This window comes from Protopterus annectens, chromosome 1.part2 (genome assembly GCF_019279795.1).
Source record: "Protopterus annectens isolate FY-2018-M chromosome 1.part2, PAN1.0, whole genome shotgun sequence".
Lineage (NCBI taxonomy): Eukaryota > Metazoa > Chordata > Ceratodontiformes > Protopteridae > Protopterus > Protopterus annectens.
In genome coordinates, this window is record NC_056727.1 from 760310497 (window position 1) to 760336175 (window position 25679).

Genomic DNA, 25679 nt, shown 5'->3' on the forward strand with positions numbered 1-25679 from the left:
AAAATGCCCTGACAGCCTTCAAAGACCTAATTCATCCGGGACAACTGCTGATAAAGACAGACAATACCACGGTCATGTGGTACATAAACAAGCAGGGGGGCACGCATTCTTACCCCCTTTGCAGACTAGCCATGACTTTATGGGACACAGCATTGACTTACCAAGTTCATCTGCAGGCACAATCCCTGCCAGGAAAGGACAATACTCTGGCAGACGAACTAAGCAGAAACCTCATGGATCCCCACGAGTGGCACCTGGATCCACAAGTCTTCAGCATGATAACAAAGAAGTGGGGACGCCCGGACATAGATCTATTTGCCTCCCCTCACAACTGTCAACTAAAAAGATTCTGCACGACGACTTATCACAGACAAGCATGGAAAGTGGACTCCTTATCTTTCAACTGGAAAAACCTATCAGTATATGCCTTTCCTACACTGCCTCTCCTCCCCAAGGTACTCCTAAAGGTGAGACAGGAAAAGCCAAAAATGATTCTAATTGCCCCAGACTGGCCACGCCAGTATTGGTATCCGATCTTAAGGAAATTGTCTCAATGCCCAGCCTGGACCTTGCCTCAAATACCTCAGCTACTGTCCCAACAAAACAATCAGATTCTGCACAGCCAACTCAGGACTCTAAACCTGGCAGCATGGTGGATAATGTAGCCATACAAAGCACACCTGTCAGTAAAGCTGTGATGGATGTCATTTTGGAAGCCAGAAGGCCTAGTACTAGAAAATTCTATGCAGGAAAATGGAAGAGGTTTTGTGCTTGGAACCAAGCTCAAGGAACTGACACAGCTGTACCAAATATTCCTCAGATTTTGCACTACTTAACTGAGATGCTGGACAAAGGCCTATCTTTTTCATCAATTAAAATTCATGCCTCTGCCATTTCGGCTCATTACAATACAGAGCCACTACTCTTTCCTCATCCTTTATTAAGGCAGTACTTCAGAGGAGCCAAAAATTTACGCCCTCCAAGGAGACCGCAATGCCTGCATGGGACCTCAACTATGTATTGGAAAAACTCACCCTACCTCCTTCTGAGCCAGCTGCTACTGCGGATATAAAGTTCTTATCTTGGAAAACAGCTCTGCTCCTAGCAATAACTTCTGCAAGACGAGTGTCAGAGCTACAGGCTCTTATGGCTGTGGAACCTTTTATCATTTTTTATCCAGACAGAGTCTCTCTGAGGACAAACCCTACATTTATGCCTAAGGTGATGTCCAGTGTAGCCCTTAACCAAACTATTAATTTGCCAACTTTTTATCCAAACCCACAGAACAAGGGGGAGAAAATTCTGCATTCTTTGGACGTACACAGACAACTTAGATTCTATTTGGACAAAACTAAAGTTTTGAGAAAGACAGAACAATTACTAGTGGCATATGCTGCAGGATCACAAGGAAAGGCTATTTCCAAGCAGACTTATTTCAAAGTGGATAGGTCACTGCATTCGTTTCTGCTACTCTCAGCATGGCAAGCCAGTGCCTAAGGACATTAGGCCACATTCAACCAGAGCGGCAGCCACTTCGGCAGCCTTTCTCAGGGGAGTACCAACCAAAGACATTTTAGAGGCTGCTACTTGGAGTTCAGTGCACACATTTACAAAGCATTACAATCTACCACTTCACTCTAAATCCAGAGCAGGCTTTGCCACTGCAGTTCTGCAGGGCCTCATAGCCACTCCTAATATTGTTTAGCTCCAGCCCCCCAACCATAGCTTTGGGACTCTACCCAAATGTATTGACTGCAACAGTGAAACATGAAGAACATAGTACAGTTGTGTACACTTACCATAAATGTAGATGTTTGAGTGTATTCACTGTTGCAGTCCAGGTTACCCACCCGCCATTCCCCTTACCTCTGCTGGAACTTATCTTTACTTCTCTGATCTATACAACCTATGTGGTGTATTTTCTTGTAGATGAAGGTAAAGTTTATTTTGGTGCATGTATATTTTATATATATACCTAGCCTACCCTTTTGGGGGCACCTGACATCTGGGGCAAGAAAAACTGAAGAAAATGGTGTTGGCTGCATCTTTTATACTCCTGACGACCTGGCGTCAGGGAAGGGGCGACAGCAACCGACGCAGGACCCAAGACTTTGGAATTCAGGCTGACTGAGGGCAACCTGCCAGCAGGATTACCCAAATGTAATGACTGCAACAGTGAATACACTCGAACACCTACATTTATGGTAAGTGTACACAACTGTACTGTACTGCATCTGGGCCTGCGGGTTTTCTTAATTTTATCTCGATCTCTCTGGCTATTACTTATCTCATTTCATGTCCTGCACCTTTAAACTTATTCTTTCTTTTACTTCTTCTATCCATTTAGCATCTTTGTTATGTTCCACAGGATCTTCATAGATACTTCTCCAAAATGTATCTACATTACTTCCTCTTTTTTTAGCGGTCTTTTAGTTTCTTTTACCTTATTTCGCAATTCTCTGTAAAACATTTTTGGTCATCAATAAATTGCTTATTTTGTCCTTTATATTTATCTGTGTATCTTTTAAGTTTTTCCACTTTTGATGAAATTTTTAGTTTATTTGCGATAGTGCATGATAGACCCTGGTCTGTTCTAATACTGTGCATTGCTTTAATCACATCTATCTTTCTTAGTATTTTTGTTGATCTATTCCCTCTTCTGTAGTCTTCTAAGAGTGACACTTCTTGTCTTAATTGCTTTATATTTTTCTCTATTCGATACTTCCATAATGGTATTCAATTTCCCCCTTCCTTTCCCTCACTACCCTGTGTTCAGTTATTAATTTAGCAGCACAGTAATATATCCTGTTTACTTCTGTCATATCACATGGATCTCTGTGGACAGTTCTAATTACTGCATTCATTTGTTTTTTCAGACTTCTGACTTTTTTGGGTTTTATTGACCTTCTGCAGTCTATTTCTCTCATTGATCTTAATGTATCTATCCATGTCTATTAAATCAAGGAATTCTTCACTTAGCTCATTTTCTTCCAAACTGAGGGCACATCCTTTGTTTTCTATTTCCTGTGGGCATTCTATAGAAAGTTCTATAGCATCTTCCTGTGGCACCTTCTCTTCAATTTCATCCTGTGCCATATGTTGCTCTGTCATATGGAGACTCACTGGCCTATCACTCCTCAACACTGACTGCATCAGAGTTTCTACAGTTTCCTGTTCCTTTCCTTGCTGTCAGGCTTCAAGTGAATGTTTATTCTGATTTCCTGTGGAAGGCTCCAAAATATCTTGATATGGGACCTGACCAATTGCTTCCTGTTCCACTGGTTTCCCCTTAATTTGTATATCCATTGCTCTATCCTGTTGTGGTGCTTTCTGCATTCAGTGTTATACACTGAATCCTTCACTTTGCAAGTACTCCATAGCCTCAGTTTCTATTTCTTTAACTTCTCCATTACTAATCTCCTTTTCTACTTTTGCTTTGTCTTCTTATTTTTTTATTGTAAAGTTTTCCATGTCTGGATTCCTTTGCCTGTATTTCTCTTCTAATATCTTTGGTGGTTCCTTTTGCTTTCTCCTTTGCATAAATATTGCACCATATTAAATCTCTTTTTCTTTCCCATGTCCATATTACCTCTTCAGATGATTGCTGCTCTTCCTGTTTCTCTTTACTCACTCCATCCTGCTGTGATATAACCTGTATTAGACCTTCTACACCAAATCCTTCACTTCTCAGGCACTCCATAACTTCAATTTCTATGTTTTAACTTCTACTTCACTAATCTTCTTTTTTGTGTTCATCTTTATGATGTTATTTTTTTTTATTGTAAAATTTTCCATATACTGATGCCTTTGCCTGAATTTCTCTTTGAATATATTTGGGGCTGCCTTCTTTATATTGATTAATTTGGCTTTGCATAAATATTGCGCCATATCAAGTCTCTCTTTCTTTCCCATGTCCATATTTCTTTTTTATATTGTTCAAATATCTCTAGGTTTTGTTGTTTATATTTTCGCACTTCCTCAGATGCTTCTTTTTCCAAACATATCAGAGTTTCTTGATCTATATACTGTTATTCACAAATCTGTCGTATTAAGGAACGCAAATTTTCATTTGAAGCTTCTGACAGTTTTTCTTGCGGAAGTATTTTTCTTTCCTCTAATTTATCTCTTATTCATTTTGTATATCTTATGTCTGGAAATTCTGGGCTTTTTACATAATAGTACCAATACAATTTTTTTTTCTTATCCTCAGTAGTCCACTGTGTCATCTTTATGGCTCTTCTTTGGCCTGTCAGTATTTGTGATTTTTGTGGACTGCTACTTTCTTCTACAACAGGGGGCCATCCTACCCCTGGGCCCGGCCTGGTCCCGCTGTAGGAATATTTCTGTATTTTGAGGATTCTACACTGTAATTTTTTCCAGTCCTGGTACCAGTACACCTACCAGGATTGGGCACTTTTTTATCCTGGGTCTTGTGCACCCAGCTATCTCTCTTTATTTTTGACTTAATTCTGCCCATGATATATGCTATATAAATACAGTCTATATATCAGTGCCGAGTGGTGAGATTTTGTGAAAACAGGGTCCACCTCACGAAGGTACTCACCAAGACTTGAGGATGAATTCAGTTTCAGCACTACTCTCCTTTGCTTATTGACTTTTCATCTCTCCATTTGGACCTCTACAATGTGTTCTGGGAAATGATGCCTGAGATGTTTGTAGAAATGTAACCTTTATGTTTATTTACATAATTACTAAACAAATTTAAATATGTGCAAACCAACAACAGACAACATCTAATATTATGTAGGATTTCATTTCACACCAAATAATTATCCTGTCGGGTCAAGTTATTCTGGCATGTCATCATAATTTGGAAATCACTATTCCATCATACTACTGAAATGCCTGAAATATCTGCACAAAATATGCATAAATATCATATTTGTTACAAAATGTGTAAAATAGCAAAGTGATAGACTTTAAAACACAACTTTTCGTTAAAAACTTTTACAGCAATATGTTATCTTTCAATAAACTGCACTCCAACATACTGACCACTCCATTTGGATCTGAACTAATATTTAAAGAAAATATTTGATAATGCAGCATCTACTCAAGGAGACCAGGGGACCCTAATTAATCAGCTGTTTGTATGACTGAGACTGTATATCTGAGATGCTTGAAATTAAATGAATGAATAAAATAAATGCATGAATAACTGCCACATTGAAATTTATCTTCCAAGCTTACTGCTGTCAGAATACAATGAATGCCCACTGTACCCAGGTCAAGAATCAAGAAGAAAACTACAAAATAATGCCAGGCAAAGAAGCACCAACTCTGTTCCCCAAATTCCCAATTGTTTGAGGGACAGATCAAAATTCAGAGCCAAGATCCAAGGACAGGTGAGAGGAGTGACACTGATTTGTGGTTTTCTGGCAATTCATTGATGACAGAACTCACTAAAATGACACACATTTGACTAATCAGACTTCATATCCATCAGAAAAAGCATGGTAACATAGCCTATTATTCTAGCACCATTCTAAATTTGTAAGAGCAATACTTAAAATTTGTCCCTACTTTTGGGCTTTCATCAACTCATTATTTTTGGCTTTTTTTGCACTTCAGAGGTATAAATTAGACCTATCTTGGATATCCTGCATTAACTGAATGGTGCCTACAGCGCTAGGTATGGCAGACATCTTTTACCACTCCTATAAACGTTATCTGGTAACCTCCCTTGAGCTCCCTCACTAAAAAGGCAAGCATTTGAGGATCAGACTTCATCATATTCATCAGAAAATGCATGCCAACACAAAACCTGTTATTCTAGTAACTCTCTAAGTTTATAAGAGCAATATTTAAAATCTGTCCCTGTTTTTTGGCCTTTGTCACACCATTAATTTTGCCTTCCAAGAGATGTTCATCGTGCATACAGCTGCAGTAAACACAGATGGGTTTTCTGCCGTCAGGCGGGTCCTCGGTCGGCCGAATTCCAAAGTTTAGGTCCGGCGTCGGTTGTTGTCGCTTTCTTTCCTGACGTCAGTGCGGCAGGGGTATATAAGACACAGCCGACGCCATATTCTTCAGTCTTTTTTGCCGCGTGGTGCCCGAAGCAGAAGCAGTTCGCAAGTGCCGGTCGGCCAGCTCCTGAAATTACGAATAATTGGAAACCGAAGTCTTCTTTAAAGCTAAGTACCCCATTGGGGAAACTTTTCTTGCCTCAGACCAATGTCAGACAAAGTTAACAATTGTATTTCTTGTGGGAAGCAAATACCGCATAAGGATTTCCATTCCCTCTGCATACCTTGTTTAGGCCCAGACCACGACATCTCGGCCTGTCGCTTTTGTGCTACTTCCAATAAACGCACTATTAAGCGTCGGGCGGAGTTCGCCCAGCACTTTTTTGGTAAAGCCTTTGATTATAAAATGTCGTCGGATACTCCGACTACCGTTTTGTCCAAAAAACACAAGGACAAAGACCGACATGTGAGGCCCGCGGTCTCCACCGACACCACGCCAAAACCGGCTACACGTGGTCCGGTTCTCAGCGAGGCGCCTACGCAGCCCCTGACTACCGACGACACTTCTTTGGCGGTGTCCTCTGTAACCGAGACCGCACAACCACCGAAGCCACTGTGAGTGTTGAGCCTCCTAATGTGGATAGGTCCACTTCCACCCATGGTGTCTTTAGACCCTCATCTTCCTTCTCCATTAAGGCCTTTACTAAGTCCAAATCAGCCATGCATCCCAAGAGGCCTGTTGCACAGGGCCCATCTCCAGGACCCATGCCTAAAAAGCAGATGCTAAAAATGGCTGAGGATTTAATTACTCTTATCAGGGGTTCCCAGCCCCCTCCAGACAAGAGACCCAGAGTGGAGGAAGCTTCTCCCTCTTCTGACCAGGATTCCATTTTTTCAGAACATTCTGATGAAGAGGAACACTCATACTCCCCTTTTGAAAATTCGGATGCTGAGCAGTCCATTCCTTCTGTATCTCCCCCAGAGGATTTTTCTTTTGGGGAAACCTTGCACACCTTGAGGAAACACTTCCATTGGGAAGGCCAAGACTTTTCTGATTCCAAGAAAAGACTTAGGGAATTTCTTTTGTTACCTCAGCACAGACCTCTGGCGATACCTCCTGTCTTGGACATACTTGATGATGTTTACTCGGAGGCTTGCCTAAATCCGGATTCCCTGCCTCCTGCCCCATCAAGCCTGATAGGTACTACAGAGTTCCTAACTCTCACCAATTTCTTTACAAAAGCCATAATGCTGACCCTGAAACCATTTCTCAAGGCCCCAAGGGAATGAAGGCCTCTACTGCTAAGAATCCACTACCTTCCGAAAGAGAGTCTAGATCCTTAGAAAGGTGGGGAAAAAAGGTATATACCTCGGCCACCCTAGCCATGAGGGCCTTAAATTGTCAGTTCCATATGCTTAAATATCAGCAGTTTCTGTTATCACAACTAAGAAATAAAATGTCTCAACCTGAACAACCAGATTTGAAGGAGTTGCAGGATATGATGCATAGTGCAGAACAAGTGGGTAAAACACACCTTACAATGTGGCTATGATGCCCTAGAGGCCTCAAGTAGAGCTGCTGTGACAGGATCAGTTATTCGTAGACATGCCTGGCTTAGGGAACAAACCTTGCCTGACCATGTTAAAGCTAAGCTACTAGATGCTCCTTTACAAAAGGATGTACTATTTGGTACTAATGCTGAGGAGATACTACGGAAAATGGAAGAAAAAGCTAAATCTATACAAACTGTCAAAGCTTTTCTACAGGTTCATCCACCACGTTTTAGCAGAAATTGGCCTTCAAAGAACTGGTCCTTTCCAGCCACGGACAAGCCACAAAGAGGTAGATACAGGCGCACAAGGGGCAGAAGACAACCTCAAGGATCATATAGAGGCAGACAATGGCAAACTCCAGCACCAAGAGGTGGCGAGGACAGTGCACAGCAATACAGGAAACAAACCCAATGACTTCCCCCTTTTCATGCCAAGCAAGTCTCAGCTGACAGCACCCTTGGGAGGAAAGCTGGCATTATTTACAAGAAATTGGCATATTATCACAACAGACAAATGGATCCTGGACATTATAAACAGAGGCTACAGATTTCATTTTCACACTCTTCCAAAAATGAGAGGCATGCCGAACCTGCCACACAATCAAAGAGCAGAGGCTCAAATACAAATTTCAAAGCTTATGGCCATGAAAGCTATTCAAGAGGTACCTACTCACGAACAAGGTCAAGGTTTTTATTCCAGACTTTTTCTGGTACCAAGGAAAGGAACCGACTGGAGACCCATTTTGGACTTATCCATCCTAAACACATTTCTACTGCACCAAAATTCAAGATGCTCACATTACAGCAGCTTCTTCCCATGCTGGGCAAGGAGTTTTGGCTGGTAACATTGGACCTCAAGGAGGCATACCTGCATGTCCCAATCAGACAAAGCTGCAGAAGATACCTCAGATTTCTTGCAGGTTCAATCCACTATCAATTCTCTGCATTGCCCTTTGGCTTATCTACTGCGCCCAGAGTATTCACGAAATGCCTGGCATCAGTAATTGCCTACTGCAGACTTCAAGGGATACAAATTTACCCTTATTTGGACGACTGCCTGATCCAAGCGGACAACAAGCACATACTTCTGGAGCATCTGGCTTATGTAACACGGTTATTGAATTCTCTGGGATACACAGTCAACAAGGAAAAATCCAGGCTAACACCATCTCAGAAAATAACTTTCCTGGGTGCCAACTTGGACACAAACACCCAGATGGCCTATCTTATGCCAGAAAAACAAGGGCAACTAATTCATTACTTCAAAATACTAGCAAATTGTACCAGGCTCACTGCAAGGAAAATCCTGCAGGCTCTGGGCTTCATGGCATCTTGCATTCTTCTAATCCCATGTGCAAAGTTGCATATGAGGAAACTTCAATGGTACCTAAAATCCCTATGGTCTCAACACAGCCACAGTTTGGAAACAATAATACCAATAATTCCATGTTTGCAAAAGGAATTTCTATGGTGGGCCCAAGCATGCCAAACAAACACAGGTCTTCCATTCTGCAAGCCTCAAGCAAATCAAGTCATCACAACAGACGCCTCAGACTACGCCTGGGGGGCGCACATGACAGACAGGTGCATTCAGGGCAAATGGTCCCAAAAGGAAAAGCACCTTCACATCAATCAAAAAGAAATGCTAGCAGTGATAAATGCAATTACAATTTTCAAGGACCTCCTGCATCCAGGGCAATTATTGATAAGAACAGACAACCCCACAGTAATGTGGTACATAAACAAACAAGGTGGAACACATTCATACCCCCTGTGCAGGCTAGCCATGTCACTTTGGAACTTGGCTCTGGAATGGCAGATCGATCTTCAAGCACAGTACTTGCCAGGATTGGAAAACACGCTGGCAGACAATCTAAGCAGAAATATGACAGATCCACACGAATGGAATTTGCATCCTCAAGTGTTTACAAAGATAATCCAGGCGTGGGGAAGACCAGACATAGATCTCTTCGCCTCCCACAGGTATCATCAATTGAAAAAGTTCTGTTCAAGGACCTTTCATCCAAAGGCCTGGAGAGTGGACGCCCTTTCTTTCAGTTGGGCAGCATGGACAGTTTACGCTTTCCCACCTTTGCCTCTTCTGCCCAAGGTGCTCTTGAACGCAAGAGCAGACAGACTGAAGATGATACTGATTGCTCCAGACTGGCCAAGACAACACTAGTACCCACTCCTGAGGAGCCTAACACATACTCCTCCCTGGACCCTACCTCTAATGCCTCTTCTACTGACTCAGCACAGCTACAAAACTCTTCACAGTCAGCTGAAAACTCTAAATCTGGCTGCATGGAAAATTCCTTAACACCACAATAGACCCTACTCTCCAAAGAGGTGCAGGATGTCATTTTGGAGGCCAGAAGGCCATCTACTAGAAAGGCTTACTCCGCAAAATGGAAACGTTTTTGCTTGGAATGAGAAAAAAGGCCAGGATCCTAGAAAACTGAATTTGCCTCAGATATTACAGTATCTAGCTGAGCTGTTGAACAGTGGACTTTCATTCTCCTCCATCAAAATTCATGCCTCAGCCATTTCTGCAGAATACAACACTGATCTACCCTTATTCTCTCACCCACTTTTAAGACAGTTCCTCAGAGGAGCTAAGAATATAAGACCTCCAAGGAAACAACCAATACCAGCCTGGGATCTTAACTACATTCTAGAAAAATTAACATTACCTCCCTTTGAACCAGCTGCCTCAACAGATTTGCAATATTTGTCCTGGAAAACAGCTTTCCTTCTGGCCATTACCTCAGCTCGTAGGGTTTCGGAACTACAAGCCCTCATGGCTGTGCAGCCCTTTCTCATCTTCCATCAGGACAGGGTTTCCCTACGAACCAACCCGTCATTTATGCCTAAGGTAGTATCCAGGGTAGCTTTAAATCAGGCCATACACTTACCTACCTTTTACCCCAATCCTCAAAACAAAGGGGAAAGGCTGCTACATTCCTTAGACATCCATAGACAGCTATGTTACTATTTGGACAGAACACAGCCCTTCAGGAAATCAGAACAACTTTTTGTGTCCTATGCTGTAGGAGCTCAAGGGAAGCCAATTTCCAAACCGACAATTTCAAAATGGATAGGCCATTGCATACGGTTTTGTTACTCCTTTCATGGCAAACCTGTTCCTACAGGCATCAGATCCCACTCCACAAGGGCCACAGCTACCTCTACAGCCTTCCTCAGAGGAGTCCCTACCAAAGATATTTTGGAGGCAGCCACTTGGAGTTCTGTGCATACCTTCACAAAACACTACCACCTGCCTTTATATTCCAAAACTAGAGCAGGCTTTGCCACTGCTGTGTTGCAGGGCATTCTGGCTGCTCCCAGTTCCACCTAGTGCCTACCACCCTGTGCGTAGCTTTGGGATTCTGCCCATCTGTGATTACTGCAGCTGTATGCACGATGAACATAGTACAGTTTTGTACCTACCATAAATGTAGATGTTTGAGTGCTAATACAGCTGCAGTACAGGTTTCCCTCCCTCCTTCCCCTCTTGGTAAAGGCCTAGTGGCTAATGGTGTATTTGCATGCAACTACTGATTTTTGATTATATTGCATTGCTTGACTATATATATGTATAATTTATGTATTGCCTTCCTTCTGGGGGCACCTGACATCTGGGGCAAGAAAGACTGAAGAATATGGCGTCGGCTGTGTCTTATATACCCCTGCCGTACTGATGTCAGGAAAGAAAGCGACAACAACCGACGCCGGACCAAGACTTTGGAATTCGGCCGACCGAGGACCCGCCTGACAGCAGAAAACCCATCTGTGATTACTGCAGCTGAATTAGCACTCGAACATCTACATTTATGGTAGGTACAAAACTGTACTATTCAGTCTCTGAACCATTCCCATGTACAGCTTCATCACATCCTCTCCAATGCGAGCACAAGCACACAGAAACACACACCATACCTCTCAGGTGTCTAGATTTTTGCAGAATAGCCACATTTTTGTTTCATATTTATGGTCTGTTGCTCATAAAATTTGCGATTTTCTGGAAAATCACTCAGGATTGATATCATTAAATAATGACTTGCATTTGAGTTTGAGACTTCATTCATATCCTTCAGAAAATGCATGCTAACACAGATCCTGTTATTCTAGCAACTTTCTAAGTTTAGAAGAGTAATATTTAAAATTTTGCCCATATTTTGGGACTTTTGTCCTACCATTATTTTATGCTTTGTCCAGATTTCTTTCACTAAGAGAATGAGTGGTATGAGACACACAGACACGCATACACACACATACCTCTTTCAATCAAAATTTGCGCTCCCAGCTATAACCAAGCACACTTATCACTAACTCACACAAGCAAACACACAGTTAACCTTTTTTTATACAGGCATACCAGGCATGTATCAGTCTTGCAGACCAAATTCATACACCAGCATTACAACCATACAAACACACACTCACTCACTTGTTCTCCTTTTTCACCTCATTCTTCTAGGCATTTGCGCATGCGCGCGTACACACACACACACACACACACACACACAGATATGCATACAGAAAACCTTAAGTCTTAATCCCTGCGGACTCTGACAAAAGAAGAAAATTGTGCCAAACCCCAAAAAAGACCAACAACATCCCGTGCCACCAGAAATCACCAAAAAAGTGAGAGGGAACTGTCCTGAGTCTGCTGTGTATCCCAGGACAGGTTACATGAGATGTAAAACACAACATGCAGTTAACAGGTCCTCAACTCATTTTTTAAAGTGACAGGACCAGTTCACTGCAAAAAAATTGCATTTTTCCCCTACTGAGGCTTTGGTCGGCCACAGCAAGGCATCAAGGCATAGGTAAGCTTGATTGTGGCCTGCGGGCCATGTGTTGGACACCCTGTCATAAATAAGAGTTAAGAATAAGCTTGTATTGTGAAAGTTTGGTATCAGTGAACTTAGCAACAGAAAAAGAGAGAGAGAGGGGAAAAAAAAACTTCTTGTACTAAAGAATAAGTTAAAATCCCCCATTACAGAATTGTCTTTAAACATTTTTGCAGAGCTAAAGTGTAAGATCAGAAGTTGCAAAGCTAAGTATGAACTCAGTAACACCACTTTTTCCAAAGATATTTATAAGGCTTTCTTTAGCTGTGTTAGGATTTCAGAAGTAATACCCAGTATTGCTCATTACTGATCTCAACCACCACAACCTACTTCAACTCGGGGGACAAATTTAGTTCTTCCCTTCTGCATTTCCCTCCCTACCCTTCATTTCCTTCATCTCTCCATAAGTACGTTTGACCAGGTGTTGCACACTTTTCCAAAGCTAAAAATATCAGCTCTGTGAGCTTTCAGACCATGCTAGGTTGTTTGTTGACACTAAACATAACTTCAGGAAGTCGGTTCTTAATCTGCTCAATCTTATCTTCTGGACTGAGCATGTGCCCAAAGCTTGGAGAAAAGCCATTGTGGTGTCCTGTATGAGGATGGCCCTGCCATTCAGAGCCATGACGTAGGTTGAGCAAAGGGACATCTGTCCTGGGCATGAGCCTTCTGGGGATATGACTGGGAGAAACTGATGGTGTGGAAATGCAGTATCAGCATTGCTTTATGAAGCCATTAGGATATGTCTGCTTCAGAAAATAATGTTAATACTGCCTTTGTTGTCATGGCTGAAGCACTAAATCACTTGTGTGTGTGTGTGTGTGTGTGTGTGTGTGTGTGTGTGTGTGTGTGTGTGTGTGTGTGTGTGGTGCTTTAAACTGTAGCAAGCGGCATGTTACAGTTGTGGCTATTCATTTCACAACAGAAGGGCTTTTTTATTTTGTTTCTCAACTTTGAGTTGAGGGAAGTGCCTAGTTTGGGGAAATACACAGGATGCTAGATAACCTAGCTATGGTTCTGCTGCCACTGCTCTAGGTATTATAGGAAAGTAAGTTTTACCTGTGCATTATATTGCTATGGAAGTCATAAAATTAATCTTACCAGTATTATTTGTAAACTTCTGAATTGTTTTGTAGTGGATCTCAAAAATAGAGATCTGTAGTTTGCAATCTCGTGACCCAAATCAATTTGTTTTTTTGTAAAACGTAGGTCCTGCCTACTTAATCTGGTAGACTTCTTTGAAGGGATGATTGAACCACTAGATAATGACCAGTCAGTGCACACTGCTTACCTGGGTCTAGCTAAGGCCATTAACAGTATCCCAAATTCCAGTATTATAGAAAGATCTCACCAGCCTGAATATTAATCCCTATGTGACCCATTAAATGGCAAATTGGATTACTGTCCGAACACATGCAGTGAGGGATTGATGGCACACTTTCCTCTAAATGACTTCTCAGTAGTGGCATACCACATGACTCAGTATGGGTGCCCGTCCTACTCTGATGTAAAGCTGATGTCAGGAGTCAACATCTGACGAGGTTTGCTGATGGCTGCTGCTGTTAACTCTCCAACTGATTGCCTTATTCTACAGTCTATATGTCAGTGCTATTTTTGTAAGTTTTGTTAAAGCAGGGTCCACCTAGAAGGTACTCATCAAGACTTGCGGATGATTTTGTTTCCAACAATGTAATGATGCTACTCTCCTTTTCCTGCTGATTTCATCTCTCCATTTGGAGCCCCTGTATATTACCAGTGCATGGCGTAGGAGACTAAGTGTAGCAGAAGGCATTCCACATACACCAAACTGACAGCCTATCATTCTTGATGGACTGCATCATTCTTAAAATGTGCACTTTAAGAGACTAAGCAAGCATACCCTTGTTTTTATTGACAATGTAAAAGACGGTAGTGGCAGAGTTCTGTATATACCCCCAACATTCCTGTTTATTGCCTGTTAGTTTTCTCTTCCTTCTAAAAATTCAGATTGGCTTTATAACTTCAAGGAATATGATATTGCTAAACATAACCTTTGTTAATGCATCCTTTAGAAAATACCTGTTTATATTGTTAGTTGTATTCAGTCGACTTTCTAAGTGAATAATAGATCCTTTACTTTTTCTTTTTTCAGTTTTGTTCTTGACTACTGATGAAGTGGTTGAATGTTGCAGGTCTGTGATTTCCAGTGGCTTGCTGAACAAATCTAACAGGTAATGAAAACTCCTCCATCTACCTGCAAGAATGTTACTTGTATATCAGCTACCTTTTCTGTTAAAAATATTCTTTACATATTTCTGTGAAGCTCTTGATTCCTTATTATTGAGCTACACAACATATTGCCCACAAGTGGCGTGCATCCTACCAGACTACACTGTGTACTTGCACCTCTGTCTCTCTCTTATTTTTTACTTTTTTTTTTTTGTTAACCACAGAGGGGCCAGAAGCTGCTGATGTATGGGGGGGTTGATGAGGGCAACAGGGGCACTTCACAGTGTAAAAAAGGGCAAATATATATGGTTCTGTTGTGTATGATCAAATTACTTTAATGTCAAATTGAAAACACAGACAGAAAACGTTTGAACATACACAATACCGAAAACAAAGTAATAGAATGAAATAGTATTGAGAAAGGAAAAATATTTCCTCTCCCAGTATTAACGTACCACTAGCCTTAAGTTCATCAGAATAGTTGCAGTGCTATGGGAAGATTTTATGAAGGTTAGGGTTACCACCCATTACTAAGGTGGTGCAGGAAAGCAGAACTAATGACTGACTATAGTTGTGATTGCTTTACCAGAAAAGCAATCATTTTATTAAGGCTGTGGCAGCCATTTGAAGCAAAATCAGGGACATACTGCAAAAATAGGGGCAATTGAGAGATATGGGTAGCACTCAAAAAGGAATGTCTGATAACAATAATCCAGTCCAGGATTTGAATACTTTTTGGGGATGCAAGATTTTAAATGATTGTGTTAATTTTCTGTGCATCTATAAACAAGTCTCGGCAGAAGACTTTCAAAAAATTGTAGTTTTGTAGTTTTAATGACTGAGATAATTAAAACTACATATCTTCAAATCTTATGCTGATACTTATTCATTTTCAAACAGTTTAGTATGGTTTGACATTACCATAAGATCCATAGCAAAACATAAAGACTTAAAATAAATTTGCAGCCATAGTCAAATTTCCATATTCAAAATATGGAATTCTTCACTCTGTCATAAAAAGGAACAAATCAGCAAAATGAAGGACATTTGCTAACAGCTAGGGAGGGAGATCACAGCATGGTTAAATGTTACTTTATGCTTACAAAAAAGTTATTTTGATTCTCAGACCCCCATTGCTTACCAGAACAGTCACTTGGTTGTAACATAATATTTTTCCTTTATATCATTACTCATGGAAAAAAATATCTAACAGCTATAATATAAAAGATGGGGCAGTGAGTTTGACCACGTCTAGTTCATCAACTTTTAGCGATTTTGGGGAGAAACAACTGAAGTTGCAGAAGTCCAAGGCCCCAGGTGTGCAACTCAAGTACCCCCCCCCCCAAAAAAAGGTTAATTCTACTCAACATCAACCAGTTAAGCAATAATGGTAACAGCAAGCTTGCAACATGATGAATACCATACCATCCATAACACCAACAAGCAAAAAATTAAAGAAACTACAGTCCCAGTCAACCGTCCATCTTCAAAATGTTGAATTCTGCAACATCTCTTAATGTGGAACAAGTGGGTAAAATATGACACATTTATTAGTGATAACAAGGACAGAAACTGACACCATGGTCGAGATGTGAACTTTATACTTAAAAAAACCCTGTTTGATACCCTCAGTTTCTCTGTGCTTGCCGGAATACTCACTTGGTTACAACATAACAGCCTCCTTTTATACCATTTATAAGAAAAATGTTAAGAAGCAATTTTAATTTATTGTGTTTTACCATACACCCACTTCTTCAAACATTATAGACTTGAGAGCAAATTGCAAAAGTCCAGTCCCCACTCAAAAAATAAGCACAATATTCTCATGTTTTCTCTTAGCCCTTGTAATTACAAATTCCCAGTGACAACTTTAGCCTTTCTCCTTACCTCACTTATTATTACTTCATTCTACTCACTATATTGCTGACACTTTGATCTTTGACCCACGTGCATGTGGACACACCCACCCTGATATAATTTACAGACACTTGTATGACTGTACACCATTCTTAGTAATGGCCCAGAAATGTATTTTGCACTGATGTTAGAACCATACAGTGCAACTCCCCTCTGCCCCCTGAATTTCAGAGCTCAAGAATCAGAGACAATGACACAAAATCAGGAACAGCTTTTAAATATTTCTCATATATACTGAGAAAAGTTTTATAGAATTACCAGCTTTATATTAGCAAGCATTTCATGAAGATACAAAATCTAAAACTCACATACCTGTCATTTAGTGACTGCAGTCTGCATCAATTTGCCAGAAAGCCACAAATTTTACAAGGGATAGACCAAAATAAGTATCAGCTTCTTTACTTAAAAAATTTGGACAAAGTCAAAAGTAATGGAGGAGGAGGCAAAAACTCCAAAAGGTGCAAATTATAAATACTGTATTTATTTTATCTATTTGTTATCCAGGTAAGCACTAGTGTCTGTTTTCATCAAGAGTGACCCAGGAGTACAGTCTGAGTGATTAGCTCACAGTCACATAGGCAAATGAAGATGGGAGGATTCAAACCCTCTACTTTTAACATTTACTAACAATTAGGGAATTACAGGAAGCAGTTTAACAGCCTAGCACCTTAAGTGCCAGGCAACTCTAATTCACTTAAAATCATAACAGAACAAAATGTGTTGCTTGGGAATGCAGTTTTTGAGCAATAAGATCTAGGAATTTCCAATGACTCACATTGACTGACTGTAATCCTCAGTGTTTTACCAAAAATAAGTTGTTTATTGCTTATTTATTTACAAGGGTAGTGCACTGATTAATATTGACCAATTTCAGGCTCTTCCTGGGTGGAATACAAAAAAAAAATTCACAAACAAAAATACAGAAATGCAAGCAGTAACAGAATAGTTCAGACTAAATATATAGAAAAAAACTATGTATATATACATTCCAGTGAACAAGCACAGTGCAATGTTAAATCAAGCAGTGTAATATACAATATGCACATTAGTTTCTAAAGTGGGTCAGTCTTCAGTGAATATTGAGATCGGAGAGGAGAATAGACTTGGAAAGAAGATAGGTTAGGTGACATGTCCTGTGTTGAGGTAGGGACATTTGGCTTGGATGAAGAAGTGCTTTTTGAATTGCATTTTGAATATGTATTAATTGAGTTAATGCAGGTCTGGCAATTGATGTGGAAGATTAAGACTTTAAGCTCTTAATAACTTTCTTTCTGTAGTTAACAGTAAAGGGTTTGATTCTTTCTATCTTCATTTGCTTACTGGGTAACTCTAAGCAAATAATTTAACCAGACAGTGCTTCCTTAATTAAAAAAAATATATAAATATGGAACTTTGACTGGGGCATTGTTTCTAATGACTAGCATTTACTTATAATTCCAGAAATAATGGCACTGAGTTTTCAGGTAGGGTTTAGAAAGTAACATTGTCCTTTGTCTCTAAATACACACACACACACACACACACACACACACACACACACACACACACACACACACACACACACACACACACACACACAGACACACTCCATCCATTGTATTCTTCTATTCTCCCCTTCTGTAAAAATATTAAAGATGTTCTTGCAAAATGTGAAAGTGACTTCACTTAACTTAGCTCTGATAAAAAGAAGCTGTTTTCCCATTTGGAGTTCATACCCCATTTGGCTGAGTGGGAATCTTAAAAAGCTGTCAAAGACTGCATTTGTGTTTTCTCAGGTCGCAAGTTAAAAAAAATCAGTTGAGTGGGTTGCACTTTCTGCAAAGAAAAAAAGGCTTTTTTTATTATTCTAGGAACTGGGTTACTCACAGGGGAGTACAGTTTCAAAAGGTTGGGTCTCTCACCCTGGGAGCCTTTTCTAGCACTGCCCCCAGGAAGGAATGTAACATGACAGTCAGTTCTGAACAAGAATTGGGGAATAGGATGAAATGTCAAGAGTAAAATAAATTAAGGAAGAAGCTAATTTAAAGGAAGAGCAGTACAAGCTTCTATTATCTAAGATAAAACAGTTAGCAATGCATAATGGATACAAACATAATGTAAATATTTATTTTTTAAGTTGTTCCTTTAAAGGACTAACTCAGTGATATAACAGAATCTTAGAGGTAGTATTTAATAAATTATATGCTATGCAAAATCACATTCCTTCCTCAATGCACAAACTAAATTGTCCTATTCAGTTTTTCATACACCCTCTACAGGACAAAATCAGTGTTTTTGACAGACCTGTTGAAGGTTACATTTATTTATTTCCCCTATGTTTAGCATCTGGATCTATAGAACCCATTCCTTCTACTTGCCTTCTTATCAGTTTTAATATGAAAACAGTCACTGTACACAATGGTCATCTCAGGTAGACTGCACTGTACAGGTATGTTTGTATGGTTACCAACAGCAATAATGCCAGGATTTAATTCATCACTTACAGATTAAAAGGTTGCATGTGTTCCCTAACATGACCTTAAGAATTAGTGTTTGTCTACCGCACAAAAGAAATGTTTTCCAGACTAGTGTTCATAAAATATAATAACTTTTGTACTTGCTAAACCTCGTATTTGATTATTTACTGTCCCTTCCAGGTGATGAAAATGATGATTTATTATCATCTTTCATTAAGCTGCATTTTGTAGCAGTATATTTATTTTAGATAAAAGAGGAATAGAACTGCTTGTCATATGGGAGTTAAAAATTATCGATGAGTATTACTTTGTTTAAAATGACATATCAGAAAAGATGTTCCTGAATCTTCTATGTTGTCTTAGAAAAACAGGTTACTTTCTTTTGAACTTACTGCATTGAATTAAATCTGCTCTGTCTCATTTAAAACATGCAGATGTGGACACACACACACACACACACACACACACACACACACACTTGCTAACAGTAGGACAGCCACACTCGCATATACGTACTCCTGCACATTGGTACACATACACGCGCACACACATTGAAATCAGGATTGTGGAATTCATCTTCCAAGTTAGTGTATGCATGGACTGCTTATGTTTCCTAATAAATATGGCAGTAACATTCATTGTTTGAACAGGAGGTAACTCTGTGACCCAAATTACCAACTGATTGTAATCCTCAGTGAATTTTTGTTGAGCACAAGACAAAAATATGAGGCATTGAACAGTTATCCCTATGAAACTCTAATGGTTGGCATTATTGACTGACTTTAATCCTCTGAGTAATTTACCAGAAAATCAAAACATTTAAGATATGGGGGAAATGAGGCAAAATCAGGATCATTCTACAAAATCAGGGAAAGGTGAAAGGTATGCATTCTCAAAGAAAAGTGGACCTTTTCAATGGAACTTGGGAAAGTGAGGCATCAGACTGCATTACTTTTTTTTATCTTTGCCACCAGTCATGGTTCCCAAACTGCAACTGCATCTCTATTTGTCAGCAAATTGCAGAGCTGTACAACCCAGTTACCAGTCAATAAGATGCAGATGCAGGCAGGGCCAACAATGCATGTTTCATGTCTTTTTTCTTTCCTGATAAAAAAAACACTTTTCCAGTTACTGTAGCAGAAAATTTAAAGCACGGCTCCAGCACCCTTGGTTAATCACATAAAAGCCATAAAAATTATAGTTTTTACACAACCTACGTTTTGCTTTTGTTTGAATAACGTGGAATGTCTAAATTGAAGGACTGCATCCTCATGAAATAGTTTGCTGGGGAGAAATCACTTCCTGGATTTTGTGACAACAATGGAATTGTTTACTGCACTTAACCTGGAAATTACCATCAAAATTCAGCCACCATAAATTCATAAAATTCATTGCAAGTACAATTTTTGATAGTTTCTAACATCAAAAGACATTTATTTCTCACAATTCAGTTGTTGTTGTTGTTGTTTGTCTTTCGGCTTTTCCCGGTTAGGGGTTGCCACAGCGGGACTCCGGTCCACTAATGATTGGCAGTAGATTTTTACAAAACGCTGAGGTGCCAGCTCGACGCCCAACCTTCAACGAAGGCATGCCCATTTACGCACACATGTCTTTCGAATGCTACCCAACCGCGGGGAGGACATGCAGACTTCACACAGAAGGCACTCTCAAGCCCAGCCGAGAATCGAACGGGAGAACCTCTTGCTGTGAGGTAACAACGCTACCGCCGTACCACCGCAGCATTTGCTAGTGCACTTAAATGAATCCGTGCACTGTTGCTTATGAGATGTTTGCAAATAATGTGGTTTCAGTACTGTATTGTTGTAGTTAGTAAGTTGATTATATAGCGTCTATATCATGTTGTCAAAAGACTAAAATGTCAAATGGCAATATGATCATAAATGTCATACATCTAAGTTATTCTTGTGGGGGGCTGTGCCCCCCACACCCCCCCGCTAATTATATATATATCAACTCCGAGATCGCACTACAGTGAGGAAAGGGCAAATTTCCTGATTCTCACTGTACCACGGTCCTGCAACAACACTCTTGATGTACGGCATTTACGATATTATTGCCATTCAACATTTTCAAAATTCGATAACATGAAGTAGACCCATCATATAGTCTTGGCAAAAATAGGAAACACTTCTTTGATGAGTTTTAATACATTGTGATATGGTAAGATTTTGGGACAACAGTTTACAAGGGATTGTTACCAGTCCAGTTTTGTGGCATTTCATATATAACTTATTTATTTATTTATTTATTGACATTTGATTACTGGGAAAGTCCAGCTGGGTAGGAGCCCATTTTCAGCAGAGGCCCGGGAGAAAAACTCCAACGTATTACAAATATTTTAAGAACAGAAGATGGCTGTACATTGAGTAACAGCTTATCTAGATTTTCCAGTGTGAAAACAGAAACTCAGCAGAGAAGACCAGTAGACTTTTGTGTTTATGAGTAAATTTCAGTAACTGACTGGTAAGTGTATTGCCTAAATGCCAAGAAAAAATACAGAGCACCTGGAAAAAATCAGCTACAGAAAGTGAGAAAGAAGCACTGACTGGGGAGAGTTCTGCAGCTGTTCAGCAAAAAGCAATGCAACCTCCAGACATGACTTCTAGTAACCTACAGGAAGATACAAGACAACTGCATACAGACCTGGTTAAAATAAATGAACCACTGATGGAGTACATCAACACAAAAAGGATGGAAAAAAATGGAAGAGGCTTTTAACAGATATTCAAATGAGTTGATAAAGGTGCAAAAATCAGAGGATGAAATGAAGAAAAGGCTGGCTGAATATAAGACTGCTCAGGAAGAGATATTTCAAAAAATAATACAAGTAGAAGAGGAGTATGTAGGGAAAACCTGAGATTTTCAACTATACCAGAGAATCTGGAAGGAACAGATTGCATTACTTTTATGAAAGCACAAATAGGCAACTGGACTGGTATTCCATAGCAGGAGTTAAGTTGAAAGTGCACATCAGGTGTATGCTGTAAACCTGGCTATGAGAAAGCAGCCTAGACCTTTAATAGTAAAGATGCAATCCTATCAGCAGAAGAAGTTGATTCTGACTAAACTGTGGCAGAAGGACAAAATACTAAAAGTGGGAAACAGCAGAGTGTTTTTGGAGAATGATTACTCCGCTTCTGCCTGGTGTACTGTTCAGGGAATGTTGAGATGCAGGTGTGAGATTCAAACTGCTGTACCTAGCTGTCTTTAAGGTATTCTTCCCTGGAGGGACAAAATCAGTTTTGATGAAGTATATGCTAAGGAGAAAATACAAATGTTTGTCCAACAAAAAGTGAGCTGTGAAATAGGAGATTCTGCCACAGGCTACACCTGTGAAACCTTTTCCACTGTTTCAACGGAAAAACGTTGGACAGAAGGAAGGGAGTCTGAGAGTTGACTGGAACAATCCAGAGTACATTGGAAATGAAGCAGGGACAGGATTTGGGAGATGGAGATAAACAGTAATAAAACCAGTAACTTAATGTTGGATTACTATGCAATAATTATGTTTGTGAAATATGACAGAACAAAAAATCTGGACTTTTTCAGAATTTGTTGGATTTATGGGGGCTTCTAAAGTATATGCCCTACTTCATAGTATTAATGTTCGGAAAAAATGCTTTTGGGAGGGGAAGAGAGGGAAGAAAGTTAACTATAAGTAAAGAAAACATTTTTTATATATTTTTTTATTAATAGTACTATTTTTGTGGTGTATGGTTTTCTTTGAAATGCGACCATAGCATGTGACATAAAATTTGGGATCTAGTTTAGCAACTGAGATTGTCTCTGCTGACTGTTAAATCTTAGGAACACTGGAATCATTTGCCGGAAGAGTATCAGGAGTCAAGACACGTTCTGGAACAGGAATTTCAACTGGATTGCTCTGAGAGTCTTTATCACAGGTTTGATGCTGCAGTATCAGTTCTGGTATATGAAAAAGATGTATGCAATTTCTCCTGTACACCACACCTTTAACAAAATAGGATCTCAGCTCTGCACAAATACTCGTTACTTGACCATTCCGGTCAAAACCTTTCACTGTTTGTATCCTCACTGTCTCTCCTTTTTTCGGTGGACAGAGAAATCTGCTTGACTTGTCATAGCTGGAAGTTTGGAAAGAACGCTTTCTAGATAACTGGGCTTGGATTGTTTGGTTGTTCTTATCTTTAGTCCTCAATAAACTAGAACTGATGGGCAGTGTTTTTCTGGTTTGCCTAGACAGAAGTCTGTGAGCAGGTGAGCCAAGTATATCATCACTGGATATGTTTCTGAGATTGAGCAGGTTCAAAAAGACATCGGTATTATCACGTTTTGACTTTTCAAGTAATTGCTTTGCACTCTGTGTTGCACTTTCAGCAAGTCTGTTCAATTGCGGATATTCTGGACTACTAGTAATATGTATGAAATGCCAGTCTCTGGCAAATTTCTGAAACAATTGACTGGTGAATTGTATACCATTGTCAGAGATTAATTTCTATGGACTACCATGGACTGAGAAATGGCATTTCAACTTAGTAATGACTGTAGTAGTAGTTAAATTAGGTAGTAGATTGATCTTGAACCAATTTGAATAAGAGTCTACCATTACAAAGTAATGTTGATTGTTCCACTCGAATATGTCAGTAGCTACAATTAGGTTCATAGGTAAGTACTAGGCTATCTGCCCAAGGGCATTTATAAGCCTAGCCATAGTGTGTTGGCTTTCGCCACCCCCTTAGATTAGTTCCCTTTGCCTCTGACCAACAGAGCCATTAGTTCCCTGCGCCTCTGTCCAGCAGAGCCACTGCAGTGATCCCCGGGGTAAATGTTCTATTTCCCATCCACCCGTCAAGGTTTCTCTTGAAGAGTGCTAGTAAGGGGCTCTGCCCGATGTATATTGGAATCTTGTTCCAAGGCATGGGGAGTCTCTGGGTCAGGAATCTGTCCCTCCAGCACGTCCTATTTATCGTTGTGGTAAGGTTTATATCTCTGAAGTGTGGGTCTTGGGGATTTGTTTTTTTTTAGGTGGAGCATATCTATCACTTCTGTGTTGGACATGGCCTTGTATGTCAAGCAGAGATCACCTCTGAGTAAGTGGTATGCAACTGAGTACAGCTGGAGTTTCTTTAGTCGGGCTGCATAGGTCATCTGTTTGAGGCCAGTAATCCTCTTGGTGAGGTACTTTTCTGGTCTTTCCAGCTGTTGCAGGTGTTTTGTAAGGTACATCCCAAATGGGGCATTGTATTCTTTAATGGGTCTAATGAGTGATGAGTAGAGAGGCACAATAACCTTGTTTGTTCTGGATGCGAACCCATTTGAAATTAAGTGGGCCACGTAGAAGGATTTTCTAACCACCTTGGCAATATGATTATCAAAGGGTCATCTACGAACTTGGTTAGCCAAAGTCCTCCTGTGCTTGCCTGTACCTCTGAGAAGTATATACCGAACAGGAGGGGTCCTAGGACTGAGCCCTGGGGGATGCCACTTGTAACTGGTGTAGAGTCGGACCTAGAGTCTGCAACTCTCACCGTGTGGGTTCTGTCCATTAGCCAATTTGCAACCCATCTCGTGATGTATGGGGTTAATGTTCAGGTTGGTGAGTTTGTCTATAATACCAGAATGGTTAATGGTGTCGAAAGCCTTTGCGAGGTATAGGTAGGCTGTGTGGACCTCCTTACCCTCATCTAATGCCTTGGTAACTGTCTCAAAGACGTCCACCAGGTTTAGGAGGCATGATCTGCCCTTAACAAAGCCAAACTGGGTTGATAACAAAGCCGAATTAGGTGGAATTGACCGAGGTAGATCAGGAATTGACTTCGCTGAAGTGGCTCTCTTTGCAAATGCACTTTAGTATTATTACATACTGAACAGGAAGAAAGTACTCTATCAATGTCTTTTGCTAGAGAAGGCCAAAATACTAGTCCTCTTGCTCTTCTCTTAGTAGATTTGGAACCCAGGTGACCACAGTGCAAAACCTGGATATATTCTTGTTGAAAGGAAACAGGAACAACAATTTTACGACCTTTGAAAATAATGCCATCTTCCATCAACAACTCATCTCTGTAAGGAAAGCACTTCTGGTGGTACGCTGGATTGCTTTGACAGCCTTCCAACAATACTATAGTAATTGAGCTTTTGCAAAACTGGATCAGTTATTGCATGATCTCTTAGCTCTTCAAGTGTTGTGGTAGAAAAGTTATTCACTTCCATAACATCAGAATCAAAATTATTTGCATGAAGCTGTTCCGTTGTATTTCTAGGTGGCTCTGGATAAGGTATCAGCCAGATAAAGAAGTTTGCCTGTCATGTAGACTATTTTGAAGTTGTACTTTTGCAGTTTGAGCATCATTCTTTGTAATCTCACTGGAACGGAATACATAGTCTTCTTTAAAATAGTAAGTAAAGGTTGATGATCTTTTTCAATCTGGATTTCTCTACCATAGATATAATCATGAAACTAGGAACATGCAAACACTATTGCCAAAAGTTCTTTCTCAATGTGAGCATATTGCGTCTCAGTGTGGGTAAGTGTTCTAGATGTGTAGGCTACTGGCTTACCTTCTTGAAGAAAAACTGCACCTAAACCAAATTTTGAAACATCGCAGGAAAGAGTTACTGGTTTGTTGACATCATAGTATCATAATGTTGTGGGGGGGGGGGGGGGTTGTAGTCATTTTCTGCCTAAGAAATTCAGATGCTCTC

At 40.1% G+C, this 25679-nt stretch overlaps 1 protein-coding gene across 1 annotated transcript in view; it reads left to right on the top strand.

Annotated features, from left to right (window-relative positions):
* LCLAT1 (lysocardiolipin acyltransferase 1) overlaps window positions 1-25679 on the top strand; it is a 1316330-nt gene that overhangs the window by 389427 nt on the left and 901224 nt on the right. The window contains exon 3 of the mRNA XM_044058897.1: window positions 14528-14606. The gene's annotated coding sequence lies outside the window, so the exon portion shown is untranslated. The remainder of the gene's footprint in view (window positions 1-14527; window positions 14607-25679) is intronic.